This window comes from Balaenoptera musculus, chromosome 16 (genome assembly GCF_009873245.2).
Source record: "Balaenoptera musculus isolate JJ_BM4_2016_0621 chromosome 16, mBalMus1.pri.v3, whole genome shotgun sequence".
Classification (NCBI taxonomy): Eukaryota; Metazoa; Chordata; class Mammalia; order Artiodactyla; family Balaenopteridae; genus Balaenoptera; species Balaenoptera musculus.
Window position 1 is genome coordinate 58,648,285 of NC_045800.1, and position 16,582 is coordinate 58,664,866.

General features: G+C 37.4%; 1 protein-coding gene across 2 annotated transcripts in view; it reads right to left on the minus strand.

Annotated features, from left to right (window-relative positions):
- LRMDA (leucine rich melanocyte differentiation associated) overlaps positions 1-16,582 on the minus strand; it is a 1,073,058-nt gene that overhangs the window by 167,425 nt on the left and 889,051 nt on the right. The window lies entirely within an intron of this gene.

Genomic DNA, 16,582 nt, shown 5'->3' on the forward strand with positions numbered 1-16,582 from the left:
CTTTCCTGTGACACGTTTCTGCCACTTGGGACAACTCCCAAGGGATCTGTTGCCCCTTATCAGCTCAGATTGGGTTTACCTTTCAGTCAAACAGGTAACACTCGGCAGTGCCCTGTTTAGCCTCAACATTACATTGTCCTCCTCTGACACTCAGATTCTCTTGTGAAGTCTTCAATATTGGCTTACGCTGTCACTGGAGACCTGGTCCAAGTGTGGAAGGCCTGATATTATATCCTGAACCATATGTGTTGGGGCGGGATGGGGATAATTCTAATGGCTGTGGTAAGCTGTTTTTGGTTTCCCAAGTCTTAATATGCATCGAGATGTTGAATGCAGGAACAAAGCCTCGTGCAGGACTTGCACATCTTCAACTCTAGCCAAGGGGGGAAGAAATAAGAGAGTCTCTAAAAGTCTTCACTTTGATACTCAAAACACAGAACAGCATTTCTACCCTCTAGGTCACAGAAGGCAGGCCACAGACTAATTGAAAAAATCTTTGGTATTAGGGATGTTAAAACTGAGGATCTGCACAAAACCAGAAATCACATGTCCCCTTTATTACAAAGTCATGGAACAGAATTTGGAAAAACCAGGAAACATCTCTGGGTCCATAAATCAGTCCAGTTGGAGGGAAACACAAATGGCCAGCACCTGGAATGAGCCTTCATCTGGAGTGGGAGACCAGCCTAAAGAATCGAACTTCGGGGCCAAGGCTCCAGACCGTGCACTGTGATTAATGACTTGAGTGAAAGGTCTCAGTTGAGGCTGAACAATTAACTTGTTCTCTCCATGTCTCAGAACTCTCCACAGCATAACTATGTCTTCCCTGATTGTTCCTATTTACCAAAATGCAAGCCAGTCTGGGAAGCTTTGAACGTGTCATCATCAGACTGTTTCTGACAATCAGGAGAGCCCTGGTGTTTGTCAGGACTACTTTCGTCAAATCATCTGTTTCGACTCTGCATGCAAGCCTCAACCTTTCAGTTCCTTTTCAAGTTTAAGAACCATCCAAATGAGGCAATGGCATTGGCCTCGATCCGTCGGAAAAAAAAAAAAAAAAAAGTCCACAGCTTGGAGGATTGCAAATGGACAGCATATGGCCTGGCTTGTTTCTGGTCACTCCCCCAAAATTTCTTAGGGAATTGAATGTCCATGAGATTAATGGTTCCCTCCTGTCCTGCCTTTATGCTCTGGAATTAGGTTTCTCTAATCTCTTTCAGATCCTCTAAAACATTTACATTAAACCAATCATTCCTCCTGAATCTACAACTGAGATAAGACCTGCTAGAAATAAGGAAGTCTCCAAACCTCTCTTCCTTTCTCCTGGAGTCAATCTGTAGATGGGAAAGAAAGGCGGGTGCCCCAGAACCTGATTCTGAATGAACAAGTACCCAAGAGGCGTATCCAAGGAATCCAGTTTCCTCATTTGACCTTCCACAGCCACTTCATTTGTGACAAAGGGGTCTACCAAAAGTGGACATGGCCCCCCAACAAGGTAAGATTGGAAGGGTACTGAGTGCCTTGCCCACGAACATCCATCCCATGGACCTGCCACCGGGACTGACCCTTCACTTCCCCTTTAGCCAATCCCATTTCTCTCCGGGAAGGCATCCTGTCTCCAGAAGACATATCAAAAACAAGAACAATAACAACAGTGATCACACTAATAACAGAAGTGTCATCAACTACAATAATAACATACATGTATATAGCACTTACTATGGGCCAGGAACTCTTTGAAACAGTTTGTTTATATGAACTCATACAAGCCTCACAACAACTTTACTAAGGTAGGCATTACTATTATACCCATTTTCCAGAGAGGGAGATACAGAGGAGTCAAGTAGCTTGCCCAAAGTCACAAAGCCACCAAGTGGTAAGGTGAGGATTCAAACATTGGTCTCATTCTTCATACCACCCTGTACTGCAACTACGTTCTCTAGAGGTATGGTCCTCCCCCACCACTGTTGATGAGGTTAGAGAAGCAATCCTTCTAGCATAGCACCCACTTAGGCGTCAGGCCTGGTGAATCCTGTTTCTGCTACTCAGTGTGTAAGCTCAAATGAGTTCTGAGTCTCTGAGCCTTAGTTGGTCTCATCTGTAAAATCAGTATGATACAAAGAGCTCCCTTGCAGTGTTTTAGTGGGATTCATGAGATAATGCATATACAGGCCCTAATACAGTGCCTTGACATGGCAGCTGCATACAATGGTAGCTGTGGTTACTACTAATCAGATTAGCTAATATTGACTAAAGGAGCTGCAGAAGATCAGGCAGAAGCAATCATAGGTTGGAATGGGATATGAAAATGCAGATCAAAATGGTGACCCCAAAGAAACTAGGATATACTAACAAGTACTGATGAGGAATACCTACCTTCTTGGTCTGACCCAATTTAGGCAGCCTCTGGCTTGGCTTATCTCCATGAAAGAAAAAAATTCAAATTTATATATATATATATATATATATATATATATATATATATATATATATATATATATATATATATATATATATACAGACACACAAAACATCAAGAAGGAATGAACAGATGTCCAGACTGGGATAATTAGAATATTCTCCCTGAAATTCCTAGTACAAAAGAAGAGTAATACATCCTTCACAGCCTGTGTGGGTGCCCCACAGTCAAGCTTGGAGCTGCATCCTTCATTCCTCATTTCCTACATGTTCTTGCCGACCCCTGATACATCACATTCTTCGCATCAATAAGGACTTGTGCCAGAACACACTAAACTGCCTTTGACTACATTTAACTGATCTAGTATTTTTTTGATTCTTTCTTGTTGCACCATTTTTCACTTTTGACTTTATAATTCTCTGCTGACTTTAAATAAAGCTTTGCCAGACTACCCAAGGTAGTTTTTAATAGAGATTTAGGGGCTAGGTTGTGCTGTGGTTTGGATTCAGATTCTCCTGCAGCAACAAGGGGAAATTAACTAGGTGGTTTCATCTCAAGTGCCCATTTATACTCGGAATGGACAGAGAGTCTATCTTCTTCCAAGCCTTGTAATCATGACACTACAAAGTGATATTCAAGAAAGAAAAAAGCTAGGTAGCCATAGTTTCCACACCACAAAACCACTACACAGGGTCCTTGCAAACCCAGATGACTGGAATAATATACAGACAGCAGTGGAATCACTTGCTGAGTGACAGGGAGGAATTTGACCACATTCTGCGCTAGGCCAAAGACGATGCTTGTTCTCCTTAAGCTAGGGAACTCAAATGACCCTTACAGCAGCTATAGGAGCCTGCCTTCTGATACTCCTCCCTCCTCTGTGCTATCCCTGGTCCCCACTGCCTTCTGCACAGATGAAACACGGGAAGCCAGCTGGCCTTCAGTCACTGGGAAAGACACCAAGTCAGATAAGAGGTCAGTCCCCAAAATTAACATTTGTTTTTTAGAGAAGAATTACCTTAATTACTTCTTGAAAATATAAAATTGGTAAGTCAGTAACAGTTTGGTTTTGTCTCATTCATTATTATCCAATGCTTTCTCCATTACAAAGGAAGAGATAAAACATATGTAAAGTATTGAGAACAATTACTTTAAAAATATCTGTATATTCGTCACCAAGCTTAGAGACAAATAAATTTCTTGGGTTGTTTTTACCAGATTAGATATCTTTGCCTCTACCTTCCACCAATGGTAAATGCAACTGTGATTTTTGAGTTTTTGATACCAATGGTTTTCTTCATAGTTTTGCCACAAGTGTAAGGACTCTTTTAAAATAGTGCTTTAATTTGCATTTTTGAACTGTCTATAATGATAGCATACAGAATCATTCAAAGAGGCTTCTTCTCTCCCAATTTTGTACATTCATCCGTGCGGGAAATTACCCAACATTATTTAATGAACCATTTGGGTTGTTTCCAAGGATTTTTTGTTTTTTGGGGTTTTTTTTTTGTCTGTTTCTTTATTTTGTTTTGTTTTCCTCCAACAGAAAATGCTATGAATATCATTCACATTGATTTGAGCACAGACAATAGCTTTTCCTGGGTTAGAGTTTGGGGAGCAGAATTGCTGGATCTTAGAGTGTGCATATATTCAAATTCACCAGATAATAACAGATTGTTTTCCAAAGCAGATATACTAATTCACAATCCCACCAAGATAACTTCTGAATTTCTGTTGCTCTACAACTTTACAGCAGTTGGTACTGCCAGACTGCTTAAATTTTGCTGAACCAGTGAATACAAAATGTATCTTACAGTTGTTTTTTTTTTGACTTCTTTATTGGAGTATAATTGCTTTACAATGGTGTGTTAGTATCTGCTTTATAACAAAGTGAATCAGCTATACAAATACATATATCCCCATATCTCCTCCTTCTTGCGTCTCCCTCCCACCCTCCCTATCCCACCCCTCTAGGTGGTCACAAAAGCACTGAGCTGATCTCCCTGTGCTATGCGGCTGCTTCCCACTAGCTATCTATTTTACATTTGGTAGTATATATAAGTCCATGCCGCTCTCTCACTTCGTCCCAGCTTACACTTCCCCCCCCCACCGTGTCCTCAAGTCCATTCTCTACATCTGCATCTTTATTCCTATCCTGCCTCTAGGTTCCTCAGAACCAATTTTTTTTTTTTTTTTTTTAGATTCCATATATATGTGTTAGCATACAGTATTTGTTTTTCTCTTTCTGACTTACTTCACTCTGTATGACAGACTCTAGGTCCATCCATCTCACTACAAATGATTCAATTTCATTTCTTTTTATGGCTGAGTAACCTTCCATTGTATATATGTGCCACATCTTCTTTATCCATTCATCTGTCGATGGACACTTAGGTTGCTTCCATGTCCTGGCTATTGTAAATAGAGCTGCAATGAACAATGTGGTCCATGACTCTTTTTGAATTATGGTTTTCTCAGGGTATATGCCCAGGAGTGGGATTGCTAGGTCTTATAGTAGTTCTATTTTTAGTTTTTTAAGGAACCTCCATACTGTTCTCCATAGTGGCTGTATTTACATTCCCACCAACAGTGCAAGAGGGTTCCCTTTTCTCCACACCCTCTCCAGCATTTACTGTTTGTAGATTTTTTGATGATGGCCACTCTGACTGGTGTGAGATGATACCTCACTGTAGTTTTGATTTGCATTTCTCTAATGGTTAGTGATGTTGAGCATCCTTTCATGTGTTTGTTGGCAATGTGTATATCTTCTTTGGAGAAATGTCTGTTTAGGTCTTCTGCCCATTTTTGGATTGGGTTGTTTGTTTTTTTGATATTGAGCTGCATGCACTGCTTGTAAATTTTGGAGATTAATCCTTTGTCAGTTGCCTCATCTGCAAATATTTTCTCCCATTCTGAGGGTTGTCTTTTTGTCTTGTTTATGGTTTCCTTTGCTGTGCAAAAGTTTTTAAGTTCCATTAGGTCCCATTTGTTTACTTTTGTTTTTATTTCCATTTCTCTAGGAGGGGGGTCAAAAAGGATCTTGTTGTGATGTATGTCATAGAGTGTTCTGCCTATGTTTTCCTCTAAGAGTTTAACAGTGTCTGGCCTTACATTTAAGTCTTTAATCCATTTTGAGTTTATTTTTCTGTATGGTGTTGGGAGTGTTCTAATTTCTTTCTTTTACATGTAGCTGTCCAGTTTTCCCAGCACCACTTATTGAAGAGGCTGTCTTTTCTCCACTGTATATTCTTGCCTCCTTTATCAAAATTAAGGTGACCATATGTACATGGGTTTATCTCTGGGCTTTCTATCCTGTTCTATTCATCTGTATTTCTGTTTTTGTGTCAGTACCATACTGTCTTGATTACTGTTGCTTTGTAGTATAGTCTGAAGTCTGGGAGCCTAATTCCTCCAGCTCTGTTTTTCTTTCTCAAGATTGCTTTGGGTATTCGGGGTCTTTTGTGTTTCCATACAAATTGTGAAATTTTTGGTTCTAGTTCTATGAAAAATGCCATTGGTAATTTGATAGGGATTGCACTGAATCTGTAGATTGCTTTGGGTAGTATAGTCATTTTCACAATGTTGATTCTTCCAATCCAAGAACATGGTATCTCTCTCCATCTGTTTGTATCATCTGTACTTTCTTTCATCAGTGTCTTATAGTTTTCTGCATACAGGTCTTTTGTCTCCTTAGGTAGGTTTATTCCTAGGTATTTTATTCTTTTTGTTGCAATGGTAAATGGGAGTGTTTCTTTATCATCTCTTTCAGATTTTTCATCATTCGTGTATAGGAATGCAAGAGATTTCTGTGCATTAATTTTGTATCCTGCTACTTTATCAAATTCATTGATTAGCTCTAGTAGTTTTCTGGTAGCATCTTTAGGATTCTCTATGTATAGTATCATGTCATCTGCAAACAGTGACACCTTTACTTCTTCTTTTCTGATTTGGATTCCTTTTATTTCTTTTTCTTCTCTGATTGCTGTGGCTAAGACTTCCAAAACTATGTTGAAGAATAGTGGTGACAGTGGGCAACCTTGTCTTGTTCCTGATCTTAGAGGAAATGGTTTCAGTTTTTCACCATTGAGAATGATGTTGGCTGTGGGTTTGTCATATATGGCCTTTATTACGTAGAGGTAAGTTCCCTCTATGCCTACTTTCTGGAGGGTTTTTATCATAAATGGGTGTTGAATTTTGTTGAAAGCTTTCTCTGCATCGATTGAGATGATCATATGGTTTTTCTCCTTCAATTTGTTAATATGGTGTATCACATTGATTGATTTGCATATACTGAAGAATCCTTCATTCCTGGGGTAAACCCCACTTGATCATGGTGTATGATCCTTTTAATGTGCTGTTGGACTCTGTTTGCTAGTATTTTGTAGAGGATTTTTGCATCTATGTTCATCAGTGATATCGGCCTGTAGTTTTCTTTCTTTGTGACGTCTTTGTCTGCTTTTGGTATCAGGGTGATGGTGGACTCGTAGAATGAGTTTGGGAGTGTTCTTCCCTCTGCTATATTTTGGAAGAGTTTGAGAAGGATAGGTGTTAGCTCTTCTCTAAATGTTCGATAGAATTCACCTGTGAGGCCATCTGGTCCTGGGCTTTTGTTTGTTGGAAGATTTTTAATCACAGTCTCAATTTCAGTGCTTGTGATTGGTCTGTTTATATTTTCTATTTCTTCCTGGTACAGTCTCGGAAGGTTGTGCTTTTCTAAAAATTTGTCCATTTCTTCCAGGTTGTCCATTTTATTGGCATATAATTGTTTGTAGTAATCTCTCATGAGCCTCTGTATTTCTGTAGTGTCAGTTGTTACTTCCCCTTTTTCATTTCTAATTCTATTGATTTGAGGGTTCTACATTTTTTTCTTGATGAGTCTGGCTAATGGTTTATCAATTTTTGTTTATCTTCTCAAAGAACCAGCTTTTAGTTTTATTGATCTTTGCTATTGTTTCCTTCATTTCTTTTTCATTTATTTCTGATCTGATCTTTATGATTTCTTTCCTTCTGCTAACTTTGGGGGTTTTTTTGTTCTTCTTTCTCTAATTGCTTTAGGTGTAAGGTTACGTTTTTTATTTGAGATGTTTCTTGTTTGTTGAGGTACGATTGTATTGCTATAAACTTCCCTCTTAGAACTGCTTTTGCTGCATTCCATAGGTTTTGGGTCATCGTGTTTTCACTGTCATTTGTTTCTAGGTATTTTTTGATTCCCTCTTTGATTTCTTCAGTGATCTCTTGGTTATTTAGTAGTGTATTGTTTAGCCTCCATGAATTTGCATTTTGTACAGATTTTTTCCCATAATTGATATGTAGTCTCATAGCGTTGTGGTCGGAAAAGATACTTGATATGATTTCAGTTTTCTTAAGTTTACCAAGGCTTGATTTGTGACCCAAGATATGGTCTATCCTGGAGAATGTTCCGTGAGCACTTGAGAAGAAAGTGTATTCTGTTGTTTTTGGATGGAATGTCCTATAAATATCAATAATTCCATCTTGTTTAATGTATCATTTGAAGCTTGTGTTTCCTTCTTTATTTTCAGTTTGGATGATCGTCCATTGGTGAAAGTGGGGTGTTAAAGTCCCCTACTATGATTGTGTTACTGCCGATTTCCCCCTTTATGGCTGTTAGCATTTGCCTTAAGTATTTAGGTGCTCCTGTGTTGGGTGCATAAATATTTACAATTGTTATATCTTCTTCTTGCATTGATCCCTTGATCATTATGTAGTGTCCTTCTTTGTTTCTTGTAATAGTCTTTATTTTAAAGTCTATTTTGTCTGATATAAGAATTGCTCCTCCAGGTTTCTTTTGATTTCCGTTTGCATGGAATATGTTTTTCCATGCCCTCACTTTCAGTCTGTATGTGTCCCTAGGTCTGAAGTGGGTCTCTTGTAGACAGCATATATACGGGTCTTGTTTTTGTATCCATTCAGCCAGGCTATGTCTTTTGGTGGGAGCATTTAATCCATTTACATTTAAGGTAATTATCGATATGTATGTTCCTATTACCATTTTCTTAATTGTTTTGGGTTTGTTATTGTAGGTCTTTTCCTATTCTTGTGTTTCCTGCCTAGAGAAGTTCCTTTAGCATTTGTTGTAAAGCTAGTTTGGTTGTGCTGAATTCTCTTAGCTTTGCTTACCTGTAAAGGTTTTAATTTCTCTGTCGAATCTGAATGAGATCCTTGCTGGGTAGAGTAATCTTGGTTGCAGGTTTTTCCCTTTCCCATATCCCTTTCAATATGCCCTGCCACTCCCTTCTGACTTGCAGAGTTTCTGCTGAAAGATCAGCTGTTAACCTTATGGGGAGTCCCTTGTATGTTATTTGTCGTTTTTCCTTGCTGCTTTTAATATTTTTCCTTTGTATTATTTTACAGTTTTAATTCACATTTCCAAATGTAATTTTTTTATAGCTATTCACTGAGCAATTTTTGGAGAGTTTGAAAATTCTTTGTTCAGAATAACCATGAAATGCAGTGTGTGTATAGATTAGGTGAGATTCTATGGCTACAGAGAAAGACACTATGTACATAGACATACAGGAGTCAGTACGTCTCTACCTGTATCTGCTATTCACACTTACACTTAAAGCTACAGCCCATGGGCCCAATCTGGCCTGCCACTCACTTTAGTAAACACAGTTTTATTGCAACACAGCCATCCCTGTTTGCTTACGTATTGCCTACAAATACTGTCATGCTACAATGACAGACAGAGCTGAGTAGTCACGGCAATGACCATCTGGCTTCCAAAGCCTAAAACACTTACTCTCTGGCCCTTTATAGCAAAAGTTTGCTGACCCATGATTTAGAGCATCTCCACTGGCAGGCACAGACATCTCACATTCAACATGTTCCCTTGAATCTGTTCCTCCCAAATGCCATTCCTCAGAAATGGCTCCATCTTCCACAAAAGCACTCAGGCCAAAAACCTGGAAGTCATCTCATGCTCGTCCCTCCTACTCACCACTTACAACCTGCCAGTGGATACCACCCACGTACTCAAACTTCTCAGCACCATTCCTCTGAAGACATCTTCTCTACATCCACTGTCAGCCCTTCGTTCAAGCCTTACGTTGACTTATGCCACCCTCCACCTAATAACCAAGCACTTAGTGTCCCCCAGTTTCACAGCACTTGTAACACTTCACTGCATTTTGTCTGCTATCTCCACCTAAATTATAAGTTTCTTAAGGACAGGGACCCGTGCCATTTCTGCACACAGTACAGTGCCTTGGACAGCAAATCCTTCTTAGTCTCCTGTAGGCTGCCTAGTCCTTCTCATAAACCACTGAGGGCCTGACATGATAAGACATTTGTGGCTGCCACACCACTAGTCAGCAGGGTTTGGAAATAGTCCCTACTCTCTTAAACTTCATGGCTGAGAGGACTCCTCTTCAGTATCAATGCAGTGGTCCTCCAATTGCTGTGTGTAGAGGAATCATCAGAGCTCATTAAAAATAACAGAAGCCAGGATATCACCCCAGGCTCTCTGAATCAGAATCCCTGAAAGTAGGTGTTCAAGCATCTTTACCTTATGGACGTTCCCTAGGAGATACTTACATAGGCTTGAGAAGCACATATCTAATAAGGACAGCTTCCTGTATACATTCCCCTAGTCCTACCCCACCCTACCACATTGTCTGTGATGGGTAGCTAACAATATATGGGACCCACCCCACCTTTCTGCTTGGGTACCAGAGGTTCCCTAAGCTCCTCCACCCTCCTCCAGTAGCTCAGAAGAAGCCTGATTTGAGGAAGTAATTAATCGTATCCTTTCCTCAGGGCTGAATTCTGGTTTTCACCGAATAGGTTGCATTCCTGGTTAATGACGGGGGTCCACCCCCTACAGTGAGCATTTTTACGCTCAACACATCTAAAATCAAGAATCTCCTGTTACATCCTAGTACCACTCCCTTTTATGTACCATCCCTCCTAGTACCTGCCTGAGGGAAGAGGCATGCAAACATTTGTACCATGTATATTATAAGAATGCTTATTTTAATTTTTACTGTCCTCTTCATTGCCAACGTATTACAGATCATTTAATATGTAAAAACAAATATTAATAGGAGGGTTAGACCAACGAAATACCAATAAGATGCTGTTAGTATTTATTAGAGATTTTTCTTATTAGACTTAATTTTTTCCTAAATTGCATATGACCCATTATCATTATGCTTGGTGGATAATATAACAAAACAAAATTCCCAGTCCATTTCACTCAAGGAGAAAGTCTAAGGTTCCTTGGGTTTTATAATATCAAGCATAGCACAAATTTAAGGAATTTTTCCAGTGCTGCACTTGGAGATTTTTAGGGGTCTATTTTCCCCAGAGGCATGTAAGTACTAAAATTGCATTGGATTGCGTTTTGCTCTCAGCGGGTGAGAAAGTGCATAGTCAATGGGTTATGTGCCATTCTTTATTTCCATTTTATGCGGTCACACAGAGGTATCTCTCAGGTGGCTGTTGAAGTTTACTAGACACTCAGGAGCCATCTCCTGCTTTCTTTAAATGGCATTTATAATCTGTAACCAAGCAGGTCATCTATGAAGCCATTGGTGCAGTACACCTAAACTCTGCTTGCGTTAGTTCAGGTTACAGAGATCAGATCTTTTGCTATGAGATTCCAACAGGGAGAAAATTGCATCATGTACCTAAACAATATTTATAGGACTGCAAACATCGAAACAAGGTCTAACATAAGTGCTGAAAATGACAGAACACGTGAAATCAGTATATAGGGGATAAAGACTTTCAGAATATGCAGGTCCATAATAACAAAGGGGCTATGCAAAAATCACACCACTGATTGTGTTGCACCTTTATTTATCTGTACTAAAAGCACTGCATTCTGGAAATACAGTATTGCTCTGCTTTCTTTCAACTGGATATCTCCAATTAACCATCATTTTCATGCTTCACTAGTACTCTGATAATTGATGCTCATCATTGCAGGATGCCTGCAATACTGAAAAAGTCAGAAGTGCTTTCTTGAATCATCAAGAAACAGATTAAAATATATTCAGTGTAGTTATTCTGTTAAGTGTATTTTATTGGGGAGGGCAGTATGGAACAGAAGAAAGAACACAGGCTTCAGGGTCAGACCTGGTTTTCAATCTCATGAAGGACACTTATTTGCACTGGGACCTTGGGTAAACTACACAATATCTCTCTAAGCTTCAATTTCCTCATATATAAAATGGGGATAATATCCAGCTTTAGGAGATATTCCCGTGATGAAATGAGACCACAAACACATGTAAAATACCAGCACAGTGCCTGGCTCTAAAGAAATCACTCAATAAATAGAAGCTCTTTTAATGCAGACATCGCCCTTCCTATTCTCAGTAAATCAGTAAGCCATGCAAGATGCCTGGACCTCTTTACTTTTTTTTCTACATCTCTTTATTTACCTGAAAATTTAATTCATATGAATAGCCCATTCCCCAACAGTGACAGAGTACAGATAGTTTAGTATGGATTCTCAACACTAGATTATTTACATTTGAAGAAAAGGAACATTGTCAAAGAAACTATTTCTTTATCACTGGCCTTGGGGAAATAAAGTTTCAGTCTCCAAAATGCTTACAGATTACCCAAAATTTCTACCCTCTTTGGATTTTTATTATTACTACTGTTTTTATTATTATTAATTTTATTATTATTTATTTCATTATTTTACATGAGTAAAATATTAGCACATTTTTATAAAAATTCAGATACTGAAAAAGCTAGTCTTTCTGATCTTCTTCTACTCTTCTGCCACTCCGATTTGGATCTCCCCCAAATTGTAGAAGTAACTACTGTCAGGGGTTTTCTGTCCATCCTTCCAAAACTGCTTCTATGCATTTACACACATGTATGTGTTTGAGTGTATGTGTGTGTGATTTTATGCTTTTAAATACATAAATTCCATCAGAGTGTACAAATGTTTTGTACGCACATTGATTTTTGCTCAAAAATATATCTTGGAGAGCATTCTGTTTTAGTATCTTATTTACCTTAATTTTTAAAAACACTCCTCATAGTATTCAGTATCATGAGTTACCATACATTTACCATTCCATTTCTGATGGGAATATAATTTCTCTTGGTATTTTTTTACTACCAGAAAACCACTGCAATGAACATCTTTCTGCATACTTCCCCTTAGACATGTGTAACTGTTAGGTTAGAGGCTCTACAAATTCTATTTTAGTCTTTAAATAAATTTATTTTTTGAATATAGTTAAAAATTTAAAAGGAAATATATGTGCCTAGTGAACAGTCTGTCTCCCACCCGGTCTTCCCACGTTCCTCATCATTCCTCCCCGTCCATAGGGGGTCACTATTACCATCCATCTTTCAGAGTCTTTTTACAAACATAGATTCTTACTGTTCCACCTTTGATGCATAAATAATACTATGCTTTGCATATTGCTCTGCACCTCATTTTATGCTCTTAATGATAAATACTGCACAGACTCGCATATAATTTTGCAGGGAGCTTCCTAATTCTTTTGACAGAGCTCCATAATAGTCCAGAGATTGGACATACCATAATTTATTTAACCATAATTTATTTAACCATTTCTCAGTCGATAGATAGTTGGCTATTTTCAATGTTTAGCTAGCACATCTACTCTACAATAAATACAACTGCATATATTTCACTTAATCGTATGCAAGTATTTCTGGGCATGCCATTACTGACCTATTTTTATACTGGGTTGTTGATCACTTGATAACAAATTTTCAGAAACTCTTCATATATTAGAAATACATGTAATCTATCATTGCGATATGATTTCCAAACATTTTTAAAGTTCACTGTCTTTTGACTTTGCTTAAGTCAAAAGTCTTTTTTAAAAAATGTGTAATAGATTTAAAAAAATGAAGTCAAGAGTATTTTTAATAAGATTACATTCTTCAATTTCTGTTTTATAAATTAGGGCTTCTGAATTCTGAGTTCTCTATTTTCTTTTAGGACTTTCATGGTTTCTTTTTCTTTTCCATTTAAAAATTTAATTCATCTGTAATCTATACTGGTGTAAGGTATGGGTTATGGATCCAAACTTTTTTTTTTCAAAATACCTACTCATTTGCCCCAAGAACATATATGGAATAGTCTATCTTTCTCCAGTAGTTTAAGATACAACTTTATCATATACTGAATCCCCACATGTAACTGAGTAGTTCTAGACTTCCAATTCTATTCTATTAGTCTGTTTGGTGATTTGCATACCAGGACCACATTGATTTACTTATTGAGGTTTTGTAATATGATATCTAAATTCCTCTTACTACAATTATGTTTTTAAATGATCCCTGATATTATTTTTGCTTATTTTCCCATCTTAATTTTAGATTCATTTTTTTCTAGTTTAAAGAGAAAAAAAATCTTTGGTAGTTATGAAGCTTCATAATGAATTTATATTTTAACAAAGAGGTCACTGACATATTTATGGCCTTGAGCTTTCTTATAAAAGGATATGGTATGTCTCTTCATATCTTCAAGACTTTTTGTATGTCCTTCTAGAGAGTTTTAAAGTTTTTTTATGAAGATATTACACTTCTGTTCATGTACATTATAATATTCTCAATTTATTATCTTTTATGTTGCTTCTGTAATTGCAATCTTAAATTAAAAATACTTTCTAATTGGTTTCCATTTTGATGTTAAAAGGCAGCTGTGGGTCCTGGAGAAGGAGCTGGAGGGGGAGGGGCTGAGAGAGAAGGAGCTGTGGGGTGGGAAGAGTGGATGTAAAAAAAAAAAAAAGCCTAGTGATTTCTGTATATTAGCCTTATACCTTACTTTATTACTGAATTCTCTTGTTAGTCCTTCAGTTGGTTCTCTTGAGTTTCCAATTGTCAAAGCAAATAAAATCATCTGTAAACATGACAGTTTTGCCATATGCTTTCCATTCTCATGCTTATAGTTTCTTTCTCCTGTCTAATTGCATTGGCTACCATTCCCAGTAAAATATTATATAATAGTGGTGGTCGCAGATATCTTATCTTGTCCTTGCTTTAGTAAGAATACTTCTTATGTTTGCCCATTAAGTTTGATGTTGGCTTTTGGACTGAGATGGATGCAATTTATCATGTTTAGGAAGTATACATCTATTTTTGTATACTTTTAATCAAGAATGGTTATTGAATTTGGCCAAAGCCCTTTCACCTCTTATAGAATTATGGCTTTCCTCTTTAGATCTATTAAAAAGATTAAATAAATGGATATTCTAATATTGAAACTTCATTGCATACTTAGAATACATCTTAATTGGTCATAATATTTTACTCTTCTGTTTATGCTGCTGGATGTTTTTCATAATTATTATTTAGGATTTTTTGCACCTATACTCAAAATCCAGATGAAAAGTAGCTATTTTACTCTGTAATTCTTATCAATTTTTCTATAAAGGTTTTATACTCTTTATAAAAAGAATTTGGAAGTACTTATTTATCTGTGCTCTGGAGCAGTTTAAATAGATTTGGAATCATCACTGTGGTGTACAGGAGCCAGCTTGCAATGACTCACAAGAACAGATTGTGTACATCTCTTCCCAAGTCCACATTAAGTAACATCACATATGTAGCTTGAAATCAGTCATGGTGGAAATATTCATGCCACAGAAACTGGCAAACACCACACATGGTGGGGGGAGAGGTGTTTGTTTTGCATGTGTTGTGTGTGTGTGTTCACAGAGAACCAGTTGTTAAATACTTAACAGAGTACTACTGAATATCTTCTCTTCTAATGTTTGATAAAATTTCCTCATAAAATTACCTAGACTTAGTGCTTTTGTGGGCGTGGTGATAGGTCCTTTAAAATTTAATTTTTCCTATGGAAATCAATCTGTTTCAATTTTCTACCTCTTCTGGAGTCAGTTTTGGGGAATTATATTTTTCTAGAAAATTATCCACTTGATCTAGATTTTCAGATACTTGCACAGAATTGAACAAAGTTAGTTCTTATGATTCTTTTAATTTTCTCTTCTTTCTGTGGCTTTTAATTTTTTACCTACGTATAAGCAACTGTATATTTTCATTCTTTAAAATTTTCCTTGATTATGTTAGTGATTTAGTTTTTCTAAAACTTATCTTTTGTTTTATTCATTATACTGTTTGTTTTATTACAGTATTATTACTGTATTTATTACTGTTCATTAGCTTTACTAATCTATTCCTTCACTTTCTTTAATTTTATTTAGCTGAGTGTTTGAGTCAGATGCTTACTTTATCTTTTACATTTTTTCCCTTTTTAAAAAAACTAATACCTGTACTTAAAGCTGTTTTCTACTGAGAATGGCCTTAGATCTATCTCATAGGTTCTAATAGGTAATGGTTTCACCATCATATCTGGCTTTTTGAAATCTGATTTTGTTATTAATTTATAGTTTTATTACACTGTGACTAGAGTTTTTTGTACTACCTCTACTCCCTGGAATTCACTGAAATTTTGTTTATGAACAAGTACATTACTGTGGAAGACTGCACTGACAAAAATGGTCAGAGCAATATTTTGGGTCCCACAAGCTCTTCTAGAACTTTGCCACTCCCCATCAAGAGGCAGAATCTATTTTTTCTTCCCTTAAACTTCAGCAGGGTTTTTGTGATTATCCTGATGAGCAGAATGTAGCTAAAGTAATGCTACATGACTTCTAAGACATAGATCATAAAAAGATGATATGGCTTTTGCCCGACTCTTACTCTCTCATGAATTTCTTTTGCCCTTGTAACTCAGCCACTCTGCTAAGGTGTTCCTAGGCCTAACTAGGCTACAAAGGAAGACCACAAGGAGAACTTAGGCTCCCAGCCAACAGCCATCATCAACCACTGAGCAAGTGAGTACATGAGATTTCAGATGATTCTAGCTCCCAGGCTTCAAGTCTTCTGTGGAGGCGCCAGATATTACAGAGCAGAGATAAGCCATTCCCACTGTCCTCTCTTGGAATTCTTGACCCACAGAGTCAGTGAACATAATAGACAACTGTCTTGTTCCACTAAATGACTTCTCTGTCTTATTTAAGGCTCTTCTTCTTGAATTCTACCTTGTGATATTTAGACTGTAACCCCTGCTTTCTTTTTGCTCCAGCCTTTTATTTCAGCTTTTCTGACTCAATTTGTTTGTTTCTCTATATAACACAGAGAATTGGGTTTTGCCTTATGATCCAGTCTGAAAGT